This window comes from Aedes albopictus, chromosome 2 (assembly GCF_035046485.1).
Source record: "Aedes albopictus strain Foshan chromosome 2, AalbF5, whole genome shotgun sequence".
Taxonomy (NCBI): domain Eukaryota; kingdom Metazoa; phylum Arthropoda; class Insecta; order Diptera; family Culicidae; genus Aedes; species Aedes albopictus.
Genome location: NC_085137.1, coordinates 288,851,157 through 288,866,732, shown reverse-complemented (window position 1 = coordinate 288,866,732; position 15,576 = coordinate 288,851,157). Strand labels below are relative to the sequence as shown.

Sequence of the window (15,576 nt, the reverse complement as noted above, 5' to 3'; positions counted from 1 at the left end):
TCGATGAACAAGTGATGTGTGGGCACGTTGTATTCGCGGCATTTCTGCAACACCTGGCGGATGGCGAACATCTGGTCCGTTGTAGCGCGTTCACCCATAAATCCAGCCTGATATTGCCCCACGAACTCTCTTGCAATCGGTGATAGACGGCGGCATAAAATTTGGGAGAGTATCTTGTAGGCAGCGCTCAGTAGTGTGATCGCGCGGTAGTTTCCGCAATCCAACTTGTCGCCCTTTTTGTAGATGGGACACACGATACCTTCCATCCATTCCTCCGGTAATACTTCCTCCTCCCAAATCTTGGTAATGACCCAGTGTAGTGCTCTCACCAGTGCTTCTCCACCGTATTTTAGAAGCTCGCTTGGTAGTTGATCTGCTCCAGCGGCTTTGTTGTTTTTCAACCGGCCAACCTCCTCCTCAATCTCTTGAAGGTCAGGGGCCGGAAGTCTTTCGTCCTGCGCACATACCCCTAGATCTGTTACCACGCCACCTTCGGTACTTGCATCGTCGCCATTGAGGTGCTCATCGTAATGCTGCCACCACCTCTCGACCACCTCACGCTCGCTCGTGAGAATATTCCCGTGATTATCTCGGCACATGTCGGCTTGTGGCACAAAGCCTCTGCGCGAGCGGTTCAGCTTCTCGTAGAACTTTCGTGTGTCCTTAGCGCGGTACAGCTCTTCCATCGCTTCGCGATCTCGTTCTTCCTGCTGGCGCTTCTTCATCCGGAAGACTGAGTTCTGCCTGTTCCGCGCCTGTTTGTAACGTGCCTCATTCGCTCTCGTACGGTGTTGCAGCATTCTCGCCCATGCTGCATTCTTCTCGTTTTTCAACTGTTCACATTCGCCGTCGTACCAGTCGTTTCTGTGATTCGGAGTCGCGAAGCCTAGTGCTGTAGCCGAGGTTCTACCTATGGCGGATCGGATGTCCCTCCAGCCATCTTCAAGTGTAGCTGCGCCAAGCTGCTCTTCCGTTGGTAGGGCCACTGCTAACTGCTGCGCGTAGTCTTGAGCCACTTCTACGTTACGAAGTTGCTCGATGTTGAGCCGCGGCGTTCGACTTCGACGCGTGGTGATAACTGTCGAAAGTTTTGAGCGCATGCATACAGCGACTAAGTAGTGATCCGAATCTATATTCGCACTGCGGTATGTGCGGACGTTGGTTATATCTGAGAAGAATTTACCGTCGATTAGAACGTGGTCGATTTGGTTTTCTGTTTGATGGTCGGGTGATCTCCAGGTGGCTTTGTGGATATCTTTGCGGGGGAAGAAGGTGCTTCGGACTACCATACCACGGGAGGCTGCAAAGTTTACGCATCGCTGGCCGTTATCATTCGATACGGCGTGCAGGCTGTTTCGCCCGATTACCGGTCTGTACATTTCCTCCCTTCCTAGCTGCGCGTTCATGTCGCCGACAACGATTTTCACGTCACGCGGCGAGCAACCATCGTATGTTTGCTCTAACTGCGCGTAGAACGCTTCTTTCTTGTCATCGGGTCTCCCTTCGTGTGGGCAGTGGACGTTGATGATGCTGTAGTTGAAGAAACGGCCCTTAACTCTCAACATGCACATCCTTGCGTTGATCGGCTGCCACCCGATCACACGTTGTCGCATCTTGCCCAACACTATAAATCCTGTTCCCAGTTCATTGGTGGTGCCACAGCTTTGGTAGAAGGTAGCCGCTCGATGCCCGCTTTTCCACACTTTCTGTCCAGTCCAACAAAGTTCCTGCAACGCCACGATGTCGAAGTTGCGGGGATGTAGTTCGTCGTAGATTATCCTGTCACATCCTGCGAAACCTAGTGACTTGCAATTCCATGTTCCAAGTTTCCAATCGTAGTCCTTATTTCGTCGCGTGGGTCTTTGCCGATTGTATCGAGTCGTATTTTCTCCTATGTTATTCGCAATGGGGATTTTTACGGGTGGCTTATTGGGCCTACGCCAACACTCCTGTCTCGCCGGAGGGCCATCGTGCCAGTTCTGTTTAACGTCCCAACCAACACTGGGACGACCACGCTGATGGGGCTACCACCTTGGATCTAGCTGGGCGTGGTGCAGCGTTTCTTACTCAGCCGCTGGATGCCAGAACAGACGCTGTTTGAGCCGCACCTCCTTGGTGAACAGACACTCGGATCGTACCTCCTCAATCTAGCTGAAGTCAGAAGGACAACAGTGCCCAGGCTGCGCTACCAGCTAAGCACACAACTCTTAGCTGGCGGTCTTTGTCATCGCTTGACCCGTGGAAGCATGAGGTAGGAACTTGTGAGGACCAGAGCTATATTGGATGCTCTCCTTATCGACTCACCGTTTTGCAGCCCAACAACAAGCATGAAGTTTGTATGAAAAAACTTGGCCAAATGTATGCAACTTTTTTCACAGACGTGGGATCACTTTGCGGTCTTGGACAAAGTTATTTGGCATAAAGTCGCTTACCAAAATACTGAAGGGTTTGAATATTGAACGCTTATAGCGCCACCTAGTGGCGAAATTCGAAAATTTAAGATTTTTGCATACGTTTGGCCAGGTTTTTTCATACAAACTTCTAGCTTGTTGAGCGCCCCCTTAGGCTTAATCGTTTTTGCTCAAATTTTGAACGTAGCTTCTGGGAGTCTAAAACAACTGATTCAGGAGGTAAGACTTGGATTTTGCAAAATTTTTGCTTTTCATATAAGCGTGGGCCACCCTGTAGTAGGTCCAGGACAAAGCGCATGCAACCAGGGACGCTCTTGTATTGAAAACTTGAAAGATGTACGTAGGATTATGACTTAAAGCCACAGAAAGTAAAAGGTTCAAAGGCTTGGCCTTAAGGCGAAACTGTATCCATTTCCTCACTTTTTGGTTTTTGATTTTTCATAAAATAACGAAGCAATATTTTCAAAATCGGTTTTCGTACACATGTAGAGTATGGATCAAGGTATCTTCTGATTTTTTTTTTCAGGTGGAAAATGTTCTTCGGTTTTGCAGAAACCTTTTTTAAACAAAATTTTACAAAAAAAAAATGGTTTCTGCAAAAACGAAAAACATTTTCCACCTCAAAAAAATTCAGAAGATACCTTGATCTATACTCTACATGTGTTCGAAAACCGATTTTGAAAATAATGCTAATCAGAAACCAAAAAATAAGGGAATGCTTCCAGTTTCGCCTTAAGCTTTGATTTGGAAAAAGCCAGCGTATATACCTATAGCAAAGCAATTTCCAAGGTTTTATATAATGGATTTCTAACACAAGAAATCAAAATAAGGTTGTCTGTAAGACAAGGATGCCCCCTGAGCATGAACATTTTTCATCAAAATTCAGAAAACCTTGATAATGTTTTAAATATCATCGCTATCTTCTCAAAATTTTTGAAACTTAGCTTGAACTTAAATAAAAATTTTAAGAATAAATATTTGTTGTGATAAGCCTTTCTAGGTCACAGAAACAGAAAATTACAGGTTGCTAGAAATCACCTTCAAAGCGACTTGGAACGGTACTGTTGACTGTAATTATGACATACTGATTGCTGACATATCGACTCTGGCAACTATCGTTCCGAAATATATGTTTAATTGAAAAAAAAAGTTTGGTACATCAACACTACTGTCTTGTAAAAGTTATACTTGACCAAAATTTATCCAGCAAAAATCACCATTTGGCAAAAGTTAAAACAATGATTGGCAATTTTATTTGGGAAAATTGCACCTTTCGAGTAGATAGACGGCAGCTTTATCTTGATTCTAATATGGGTGGTCTAGGCTCAATAGATCCAACTGAAAAATACAAGGCGTTTTTCATTAGAAATAAACAAAAAATAACGATTAAAATTGCGCACTAGATGAGAAATATTTTCTGAATTATAAAAATTTGTCAAAATTGACTAGGAACGGGAAGGAGTGGTTTGCGGTGACTCCTCAACTAGACAGAAGCCTAGACTCTGTAGTGAGAAAAATTAGCCTAAGTTAAAATTCACAAATAAAAGAAAACTAGACTCTGTGAAAAAACTTTATCTGTATTCCGTTAACTCACAAGGCTATGTTCCACTCGTACAATCTTTGTACAAGTAAATTGGACTTCCAGATGGAAAATTCTCAGTTATCAATTTCTTTCGGCTGAAGATAAGTCAACATTGTTTCAACTATTTGGTGACTTGATTGCAAACAAATTTAAAAAAGAAAACTATGGTATCAGTAGCATTGGTAATGTGTTTTGAGATGAGTGTGGGAACAATGTTATTGAAAGTAACGAGCATCGCATTAAAGCATGCAATTCTTCCAAAGAGTATGCCAAGCCTTGAAAAGAAGATTTAAAGTGCAGCTTAGAGACTTGGAGGACCTATTGGGTTGGAATGTCGATTTGAAATGCTCTCGTCAGAAAGCAGCATCGTGGTTAGCAGTTCGTTATATTTTGTTCTGTATACGAAAATGTCCAAAAATTCCTTGTTCCTCAAAATCGAAGGTGCTCTAGAGCAACCATGGGAAGTTCAGGTTTATGAAATTATTAGACACATTCCAGCGTAACGGGACACCGCGAGGAACTAACTTTCGTGGACAAATGACGTCTGCAATCGAATATAATGTTCATGATCATATGGTTTAACAGGTTTTATAACAAGCCTATTAGATGTACTTTCTGGTGCAATACTTGTTTTATGGGGTTTTGGTTCCAATTTACATGATATAACATGTTACATTTCGTAACGGGACACCATCGCAGAAATCTTGTTTTTAAAATTTTCAAACTGAAATGCGTATATCAGCTCTGTTATGAGGTTTTGAATAATAGAGTCTTCTAGACATTTCTTCTTCTGATTGATGTGCACAAGATTGCCGAAGTAAGTTTTACTGAGAAATGTATAGTTTTGGAAATATTCTTGATTTAGCTTTGGGAGCGCAGCGTTACGCTCGCGTGAAAACAGTGTTTTGCAAATGGTGTCCCGTTACGGCTAAAGAAATTTAGTTGTAGATCAAATGTTTTGCTAGATAGAATGTTGGTGTCTTCGGCAATGTTTTTCAGACAGATGGTATCTGTCCGGCAGGACACAAATAGGCCTTCAAACCCGCTCTAGCCATATGGTGGGCATCGGAATGGGCCCTGGGGAACCTGTTTCGAGATTTATTTAACCTATACGTACCCGATACCGACAACTTATTTTCAAAATGCTGGCATTTTGTCAATTTTCATCTGATTTTTTTGAAGTTGCCCTCAATTGATCATAAATTGGTGCTAGTTTATTATACTCAAGTGGCCATGCAATATCCGGAACCATTCCGGCGATATTCCGGGTTGTGCTGGGGTCAGGGGGTTGTCAAAATGACTTAAAGTGATTATTTTGTGTGTTGTTGTGTTAGAATCATCGATTTTCAGCCAAACAGTGAAACACAACTGCTATAACCAGATTTGAGTAAGTTGGCCCATCCGGATCCCCGTGACAAGTTCCGCGGGGCCTCGTTGGGGACACTTCTGATTTTCAACCTAAGCATGCCGTGCGACATATCAATCTTCACGATTTCGAATGACTGAGTCAGAAACGATAGACTGAAGTATGTATCAACTAATATGGCCACCCCGGAACATACAGCACAGGTTCCACGGGGGTGTCATCGGGGACATTTCTGGTTTCCAACCAAAACACGCAGAGCGACGTACCAATCTTCATGATTTCGAAAGAATTGGATAGAAAAAAACGACTTAAGTATGTATCAACTGATATGGTCGCTCCGTAACACCTGGAGCAGGTTCTGCTGGGGCCTCTGAGACACAATAACACACACGAAATAATCACTTTTAGCCATTTTGCAAAACAGACCCCTTCCCCACCCTCTGACTCCAGTACAATCCGGAATATATCCGGAATTGTTCCGGATACTACATGGCCACTTGAGTGTAATGAATAAGCACCAATTTATAATCGATCAAGGGAGACTTCAAAACAAAATCGGAGGAAAATTCACAAAATTCCAGCATTTTGAAAATGAGTTATCGAGGGTCGGGTACGTGAAGGTTAATTGTATCTTCAAAACTATGGTTGTGCGGAGTATCTATCTTCGCGATTTTTCCACATTCTACATTATAATGATCCTTGTAATGATCCGAAGAAGATTCAATGATACATATCTACAGTACATTCATTCAGAACAGTCTTTTCAAGCATATGCCGCTTGTTTCTTTAAACCTTTATAAGGCTCATGCGCCTTGGGAATAAAGGAGCCAATTTCATTTGAAATAAATTTTACATTTTTAGGGGATTTTTCCTTTATACTATGTTAGTTTTGGGGAACCGTTAAACTCGCGTTTGGTCAAGGTTAGAGAGAACAATGTTTTTTTAGAAGGGGTGGGATTATGGGGGCTTTCCGTTGATATTTAGCTAACGACAACCAGTAACGATACAAGGATTTCGAGAAGAAAAAAAAGGTTAACTATCAAAGTGACAAGAGGAAGGTCGCTAGACTTTTAATCAATGGTTACTAATTTATAATGTCACAAAAAGTAATGCAACGCCATTTTCGTGATGCATTTTACATTTTTTTAAATTTTCAATAACAACATAAGTTTCAAAATATGTTTGTCGTCATAAAAGTGAGTTATACGGTGATTAATGGGGTAAGGAAGGAATGCCAACCATCACTTCAGGATCTTCAAGTTTTTAATGTTGTGTGTTTCTATAAGCCTTTTTATCATCATGGTGGTAATTCATAGTACATGTTAAAAAGGTTATAGCATTTAAAGAGTATGTTGCCACCACAAAACTTCATAAAATATCACTTGTTATACTGATCTACCAAAATACCAGCCCTTTGTTTACGTAGTTTTCGTGAGCTGAGAAACGGTCTTTGTTCCAGTAGGGGCGTTACATCAGGAAGGATAATGAAAATATATACACCCTATAATATCATTTCATCATGGTTACGTTTTTTGGGTTAAATATTTGATCAAACCAAACTTATTTATCAACTTATGAAAGTCTTTAAAATTTTCGTAACGGGACACCATCTCTACGTACCCATTGTAACGCCTAAGATAACGCGTCGATCAAGGTAACCTATATGTTGGAAGAAAGGTCTCCACGAGTACTAAGAGAATCCAGAAAATAATTTTTCTAAAGTTCGTAATGAATTCGTTATTACAACAAATGTGCTAGTTTCGTAACGGGACACCATTAAATTGCGGTTATTGCAAAAAGTGCTTAAAACTTGTCAAAACCCATTTGTATGAAAAGTTATCTTTTGGTGTATAAAATATACATTATTATACTACATTAACAAAAAATAGGTATAATGTTTTCAAACTTTAACATACAAGCAGCCATATTTGAAAATTATCAATGAAAAATTTCATTTTTCTTACATAAAATGCTATTACTTCACCTAACTATTTAAATACGTTACCAGTCAAATTTTAAGTAAAACAAATGATTTTCCTAAGATTGAACCTACAGTTTTTCATATGCTGGAAAGCTTGGGGCAAAACAATCACTTTGAAATTTCATACCCTTGGCGTAGAAGTGCGTGGAATGTGTCATTAGTGTATTCCAGGGTTTTCCCTGTAAAATGAAATTACTTGATGATTCCCGTTTTTTTTTCGATTGTAGATATCAAGTTTTAAAAATATTTCATTTACGTTTGTATTACGTTTTGTACTAAATATATGTTTTTATATTAAATGATCAGAACAAGAGAAAACATGCATTACTATGCAAATGATTGCACCACTCTTTGTGTTTTGATACAAAACCAACGATGATGCTTAAAACACACTGGACAGCAGTAGAAATTTTACTACAATTACACTAATTTACTAAATAAAATAAAAGCAGTGAACTTCTACCAATGAACAGTAATTTTGATGCATAGTTAAGTGCAGATTTCGAGACCGTGCTTCAAAAAAGCAATTTTTGAAGTTTACCTAAAAATCGAGTTTAACAGTTTTTAAAAATACGGATCTTACTGGAATTCAAATATCTTGCATTGCAGTCAACTAATTTTCAATCTTTTTTATGAATAAAAAGCTAATTATCATATGTTTCGATTGTCTGAACACTGTTTTTACGTTAGATTGGTGGATGACGAGATATTTTGGGTAGTATATGGGACGAATTTCTTAAATTTTAGTTTTGTTTTATTTTCAGTAAGGTAGATGCCATTTTTTTTTTTCTTTTATGTCCGAGTGCCCTCATCGGGTACGAGGGGGAGGGGAGGACAAAAATAAATAAGAAACTTAGAAAAATGAAAATCAAACTATTGAAAAATTAGTATATTATTTTTGGATCATTTCAAAACTTTGGGATTTTGGGATTTTTTAAGGGAGGGGATGTCATAAAACAAATTAAATATTTGCATCGGCCTAAGGAAAAAAACAACCTAATTTTTTCAACCTACTATTAAAATGTAAAATGTAAGGGAGTTACAGTAAACAAATCAGCTCAATGGGTGCAGTGGTTTCGGAGAATGATGTGTATAAAGAGAGCAAATTTTCTTAAAAATAGAACAAACATTGATTTCAATCGTCAGCCTTAAAAGAAAAAAAAAAATGCCGTTCAACTGTATTTTTTTCTCCACGTTTTCGAAATCAGGGCATGATTCTACGCTAAAAAATGATCATAAGCTTACCGAGTTCAAAAATGCTGTAAACTAGTTTTATAGACCAGAAACTATCCAATAATCCGTGTACATTGCAACAAACCAGATATTTCTAAACTGCAGTATTTGTTTGTGAAAGCCAGCTGTTGAAGCAATCTTATTAACTTAGGAACCCACTGTCAAAAATCGTATACACATGTGACTTGTGCTCAAGAGAGGCAATCAACCCGTTTACTTACCACATTTCCGCCTATCCCCGGGATCCGAACACAATTTCACACCTGAGGTAATTCACTCCATCTAGTCTGATCGACCAACCATAAGATGACCACCTCCCCGCGCGGCACTTCTGTGTGTTCCAGGCAATTTGCTTACAGATTACAGTCCATTTAATTCGGACCGCAGACCACAGATAGTTCACAGATGACTAGTCAATTAAAAGCAGACACCTTTCCGTGCGGTCAGTCGTTAAATCGTCAAAGCCACGATGAAGCTCGCTGAACACTTGTTTTTCTTTTATTTACGATGTCTTCATTCCATGCTTTTAAGACCCCATTGCACTAGCGGAGTAACCAAACCGGACACGGGAACCATTTGCGGTAATTGAATTAGCGCTCTTCGATGACCGCGTCAAACGCCACCTAACGAGATCTTGCGCACAGGTGCTCCGAATGGTTCACAGCTCGTGAAAATAAACACTTTTTCCTTTCTTCTCCATGGAGCCTCTCAATGTGCTTCGCCGGGCTCGTTCATTATTCTTGGCACGATAGATACATTTATTTTATCGTACTTCTTGTATTAGCCAAATCACACCTTATTTGCTTTCTTTTCGCTTTGCTGATGGTTTCACTTCGCCAGTGGGAAAAAAGCAGAACGACGACGGATCGCACTCGGCCCGGCCGACCGCGGAACAAAAGACTTAGACAAACTCGCGCAATGACTGCGACTTGTGCGGGACACCACAGACCTGCAGACAGACGACGACGGTAATACAAAAACAGCACCCCTTCAGGCGGGCCGAGACGATGGTTTTCACACGACTTGTTCTATATTTTACTTATGCATTACTTTTCACTTTTGTTTGGGAGATTTCTTGTCGCTTTCGTTTGTCAATTTCTTTCTTGCACGCGGGAAACCACTCGGCTCAATGAACTCCGATGATCGTTAACTAACACCTTTTGATACCGTGACTATCTACCCGAAAATTGCTGTTTCCATTTCACGAGTCACTAAACAGTTCAACAGCACGTTACATGATCACACATTCAGATGATGATGGTCTCTCTCTTCACCTAATCACTTCATCAGCCTTTTTTTTTTTCGTCGCTCTTCACCCATAAGATGTGACTTCACAAAAATTTTCAACACCTCACCAACGGTAAACACCTGGCACTAAGCCGCCCGGAAAGCGCCAACACCGAACAGAAGGAGAAGGACGAAGAAAAGTCCGTCAAGGCCGCTGGTCAAACGGCGAATGCAGAAGCCTTGACGCAAAGATACCGGCAATACCCCCCTTCGAATCACGACGACCCGAGAAGAAACAACCACACCGTCGTCGTCGTTGTGGTCCGAAGAAAAATCATTACCATTTCTTCGGCTCCGTTCGCACTTTTCTCCGCTGAACTAGCTGGTTGTTGGTTGGTTCCTTTTTGCGGTGGTTCATGTTCGTCCGGTCGCGGCCCGGCGGCCGCGGGAGAGCGATCATCAACAAGCGAGCGAACGATGTGGAGCGATCGCGTCGACGGCGAGTGTTCATTTCTTTGAGTCTTGGGGTCTCTTCAGCTCCGGGTCCCGGTGCGGTGGGCGGCGGTTGCAGATCTCTTCTCTTTTTACCGGCACGAGAAGCACGTGTTTGCGGAACTCACCTTGAATTACAACAAGATGAACTGCGAACAGGTTTGTCTTGGGGCAGGAAGAAATTCGATAGTGCTCTAAGCCGATTGTAAAATCGAACCAAATTTTTGTTCGGCTACGATTGGGGTGAAAAGTATGTTTTGGACAATATTGTAATTTAGGCAGGCACGATGTTCAGTGTTTTATTTAAAACAGCTAACATGAATAAATTTATCTGAGTTCCAAATATTAGAACAACTTAATCTTATTGCACCGCACAATGGTCCGAATCCACGTTTTAGCAGGAAAGAACATTCTATCTCAGAGAAATTGTTTACATTTGTTTGCTACATCTCTTCCAAAATTTTTTGATTAGGGTAGTCTAGTCGTCTTTACTGAAATCTGGAATATATTTTTATAATTTTAAGTTACATGCTATTTCGAGCAGCTTTGCCGATGACACATTTATTCTAGTTCTTAATTTGAACGTAGTATGTCAACTTTATGTTTTGACTTGTTAAGATGTCTCCAAAAACGTTTTTTTTACAATAAGTACAAGTTTCCCATACACCATTTTTTTGCGAATTTATAATTTGATTCTTAGGGGTACATGTTATGTTTTTCTTTTATTATTATTACTTTATTTCAGCCCTAGGCTAGTTCATCTCTTTATTAAGTGTAATAAAGGTTCTGTTCACCATAGGTGGATCAAATCGACTTTTTGTTCCTTATTTGTTTTGTGCCCTTGTACACGTAAAATAAAAATAATATTTGCATTAGCCTTATGATAAATTTAAAAATTCAATAAAGAGCAATAAGCAGCCTATGTCTGCGCCTACACTTATCTTTCTAAACATGAATTAGAACTATCCATTCCAAATTAAACAACTCTAAAACCTTTTTTTCTGTGAGTTATTTTCATGCACTTTTTTGCGCTTTTTTGAGGCCGTGCATTAAAAGAGGAAGTCCTATTCCAACCAAATTGTGCAGAAGCATATGTCGTCATTATAACATTGGCAACTAAACATATATGGCAACGGCGGTCAGGGAGCGTTTATGAGGGAGGCTCCCAAAGGGGTTCAGAGGGTACCAGGATGTCTCAAAGACGTTTCAAGGAGGTCCGGACGTCTTTGCAGCGCCTCAGAGACGTTTAATGGGGGTCTCAAGGGACCTCATGGGTGTTCCAAGGGTCCTTCAAGGGATCTCAGTGGATTACAGAGGGCTTCATGAGGGTTCTAGGAAATCTCAGAAACACTTCAATGGGTCTCAGGGGCGTTTCAGGAAGTCTCAATAGATTTCAGGGAGTACCTGGAGGTTTCAGGGGCCTCAGCGTGTTTCGGGGAATCTCATGATATTTAAGAGGGTTCCGGGGGCCTCCGAGGTGCTTCAGGAAGCCTCAGGGGCGTTCTAGGGGGTCTCAGGGAGGATTTTTTTATTACCGTACGGGTTTTGGACCGAGTCTCAGATTTTTATAATACTTTTTCCATATAATGGGAATGAAAAAAAAAATTGGAAAAATTAATGGTCGCCTATTTTCCCGGAAAAGTCAGGTGAATATTTTTTGTTTTCCCCTGACACTATTTTCATTTCATTTATTTAGTATTACATCAAATTTAAGATCAAACTGAATCAACAATATTTCTCCATAATACACGGTTTGTGGCTGCTGCTCTCCATCCTCGGTCGCACCCGATGCTCACCAAGTCACGCTCCACCTGGTCCGCCCATCGTGCTCTCTGCGCTTCACGCCTTCTTGTGCCAACCGGATCAGTTGCAAACACCAGCTTTGCAGGGTTGTTGTCCGGCATTCTTGCAACATGCCCTGCCCACCGTATCCTTCCGGCTTTGGCCACCTTCTGGATGCTGGGTTCGCCGTCAAGTACAGCGAGCTCGTGGTTCATTCTTCTCCGCCACACACCGTTCTCCTGCACTCCGCCGAAGATCGTCCTTAGCACGCATCGCTCGAAAACTCCGAGTGCTTGCAGGTCCTCCTCGAGCATGGTCCATGTCTCGTTCCCGTAGAGGATTACCGGTCTTATTAGCGTATTGTACATGGTGCATTTGGTGCGTGGGTGAATTTTTTTTTTGACCGCAGTTTCTTCTGGAGCCCGTAGTAGGCCCGACTTCCGCTGATGATGCGCCTCCGAATTTCACGGTTCACGTTGTTGTCAGCCGTCAGTATGGATCCGGGGTAGACGAATTCCTCCACCACCTCGAAAGTATCCCCGTCTATCGTAACGCTACTACCCAGACGGATCCGGTCGTTTTCGGTTCCGCCTACCAGCATGTACTTTGTTTTTGAGGCATTCACCACCAGTCCGACCTTTGCTGCTTCGCGTTTCAGGCGGGTGTACAGCTCTGCCATCGTTCCAATTGTTCTGGCAATAATGTCCATGTCGTCCGCAAAGCACACAAATTGTCCGGATTTTGTGAAAATCGTTCCCCGGCTGTTGAGCCCGGCTCGTCGCATCACACCTTCCAGAGCGATGTTGAAGAGTAGGCATGAGAGGCCATTCCCTTGTAGCAGTCCCCTGCGAGATTCGAATGAACTAGATAGTTCACCCGAAACCCTTACGCAGTTTTGCACACCGTCCATCGTTGCTTTAATCAGTCTAGTCAGCTTCCCAGGAAAGCCGTTTTCGTCCATGATTCTCCATAGCTCTGCGCGGTCGATACTGTCGTATGCCGCTTTGAAGTCGAAGAACAGGTGATGCGTTGGGACCTGGTAATCACGGCATTTCTGGAGGATTTGCCGTACGGTAAAGATCTGATCCGTTGTCGACCGTCGATAATAACTTGATAACTTTCCACGAACTCATTCGTCTTAGGTGACAGACGACGGAAGATGATCTGGGATAGCACTTTGTAGGCAGCATTCAAAATAGTGATCGCCCTGAAGTTCTCACATTCCAAATGGTCGCCTTTCTTGTGAATGGGGCAGATTACCCCTTCCTTCCACTCCTCCGGTAGCTGTTCGGTTTCCCAGATCCTGATTATCAGCCGATGCAGACAGGTGGCCATCTTTTCTGGGCCCATCTTGATGAGTTCTGCTGCGATACCATCCTTACCAGCTGCTTTGTTGGTTTTGAGCTGGTGAATGGCATCCTTAACTTCCCTCAGCGTGGGAGTTGGTTCATTTCCGTCCTCCGCTGCACTGGCGTCGTCGTTTCCTCCGTTGCCGTGAGCTCCCGTGCCTACGTTCTCCACGCCGTTCAGGTGCTGATCGAAGTGCTGCTTCCACCTTTCGATCACCTCACGTCCGGCCGTCTTTATCCCTGCATATTTCGGTTCGCGGTACGAAGCCGTTGCGGGATGCTTCTGATAGAACTTCCGTGTTTCTTGGGAACGGCACAGCAGTTCCATTTCTTCACACTCCGCTTCTTCCAGGCGGCGCTTTTTCTCCCGAAAGAGGCGGGTCTGCTGTTGCCGCTTCTGTTTATAACGTTCCACGTTCTGTCGAGTCCCTTGCTGCAGCATTACCGCCCTCGCTGCATTCTTCTCCTCCAAAACCGTTCTGCACTCTTCGTCGAACCACTCGTTCCGTCGATTCCGTTCTACGTACTCGATGCTGCTCTCGGCTGCGTTGTTGATGGCTGCTTTCACTGTACTCCAGCAGTCCTCTAGAGGGGCCTCATCGAGCTCGCCCTCGTCTGGCAACGCTGCCTCGAGATTCTGCGCGTATGCTGAGGCGACATCCGGTTGCTTCAGTCGCTCTAGGTTGTACCGTGGCGGTCGCCGGTATCGTACATTGTTGATGACGGAGAGTTTTGGGCGCAGTTTGACCATCACCAGATAGTGGTCGGAGTCGATGTTGGCGCCACGATAGGTCCTGACGTCGATAATGTCGGAGAAGTGCCGTCCATCAATTAGAACGAGGTCGATTTGAGATTCCGTCTGCTGTGGTGACCTCCATGTGTAGCGGTAAGGGAGACTGTGTTGGAAAAAGGTGCTACGTAAGGCCATATTTTTGGAGGCGGCGAAATCAATGAGTCGTAGGCCGTTTTCGTTCGTCTGCTGGTGGGCGCTGAACTTACCAATCGTCGGTTTAAATTCCTCCTCCTGGCCTACCTGAGCGTTCAAATCACCTATGATCAGTGTCTTAATTTGTCAAATTACAGTCATCCCAACAGACACCCAGAGGCTCTTGCGTCGCAGATTTGTTTTTGTTTTGATTATCGCCTCGACAACCCCTGCGCTACTCTCTGAAGTTCAAGCGATGAAAAATTCATTACCTTGCTGTCTGCTGAATTTCTTCCACGGACTGATATTCAAAGTCAGCATATTCATCTTCAATTGATATTTTTTGGTTTAAAAACGATTTAAAAGCAAAAAGTGCTGCTGGAGCATACCATTCACTTAAAACAAGCATAATTATTAGAATTAGGGCAACATATCGACATTTGCGTGCCTTAAATAGCCTAAAATCACAAAAAGTCATTTCCAAATTAAAAAAAAATCATATTCATATTCACCGAGCTCGGACTGAAGATCAAAACAGAACTTCAGCTACAGTTGATTACACTACGAGGCGTCGCTCTCATTGTCTTGCTTTCTCTTTGTCATGTTCATTCTCTGTGTCATGTTGGTGGGAGACTGAATTCGTTTATTTGTGTGCGTTTTCGCACTGATTGAACATCATTGGGCTGAATTTTTTAGGCACTGCCTATGATGATCTTGACGTCGTGGCTTGGGCAGCGATCGTACTCGCGTTCGAGCTGCGCGTAACATGCGTCTTTGTCATCATCAGTACTTCCGGAGTGTGGGCTGTGCACGTTTATTATGCTGAAGTTGAAGAAGCTACGATGCCGAACCCGCGGTCCTTCAGTAGATCGGCGAGTATGCGGGTGCTCCCAATGAAGTTGAGAGATCGGCAGATCCACGTACCGAGTTTCCAATCGCAAGTCCTTTTTGTTCGCTGGGGTCGTTGCCGTTGGTCTCGGTTCGTATTATTCTGTTGCTGATTTTCCGTTACAATGGTTTTTTACGGCTGGCTCGGAGGGCCTGACACCAACCCCCTACTTTCCGGAGGACCATAGTGCACAGTTGAGCTTAGAGTCCTTCCCTGGCACTCGGACGTAGATCAGCCGCCCCTAACATGGGGATCAGACGCTGTTGTGAGCCGCTCCTCCTGGAAAACAGACGCTCAGGTTTACCGAAGCAAACCCCCCCCCCCTTCCCTGTCAGCCTA

At 43.0% G+C, this 15,576-nt stretch overlaps 1 protein-coding gene across 1 annotated transcript in view; it reads right to left on the bottom strand.

Moving 5' to 3' along the window:
* LOC109408165 (uncharacterized) overlaps nt 1-10,391 on the bottom strand; it is a 323,758-nt gene extending 313,367 nt beyond the window's left edge. The window contains exon 1 of the mRNA XM_062852041.1: nt 8,795-10,391. The gene's annotated coding sequence lies outside the window, so the exon portion shown is untranslated. The remainder of the gene's footprint in view (nt 1-8,794) is intronic.
* Between the last annotated feature and the right edge of the window lie 5,185 nt (nt 10,392-15,576).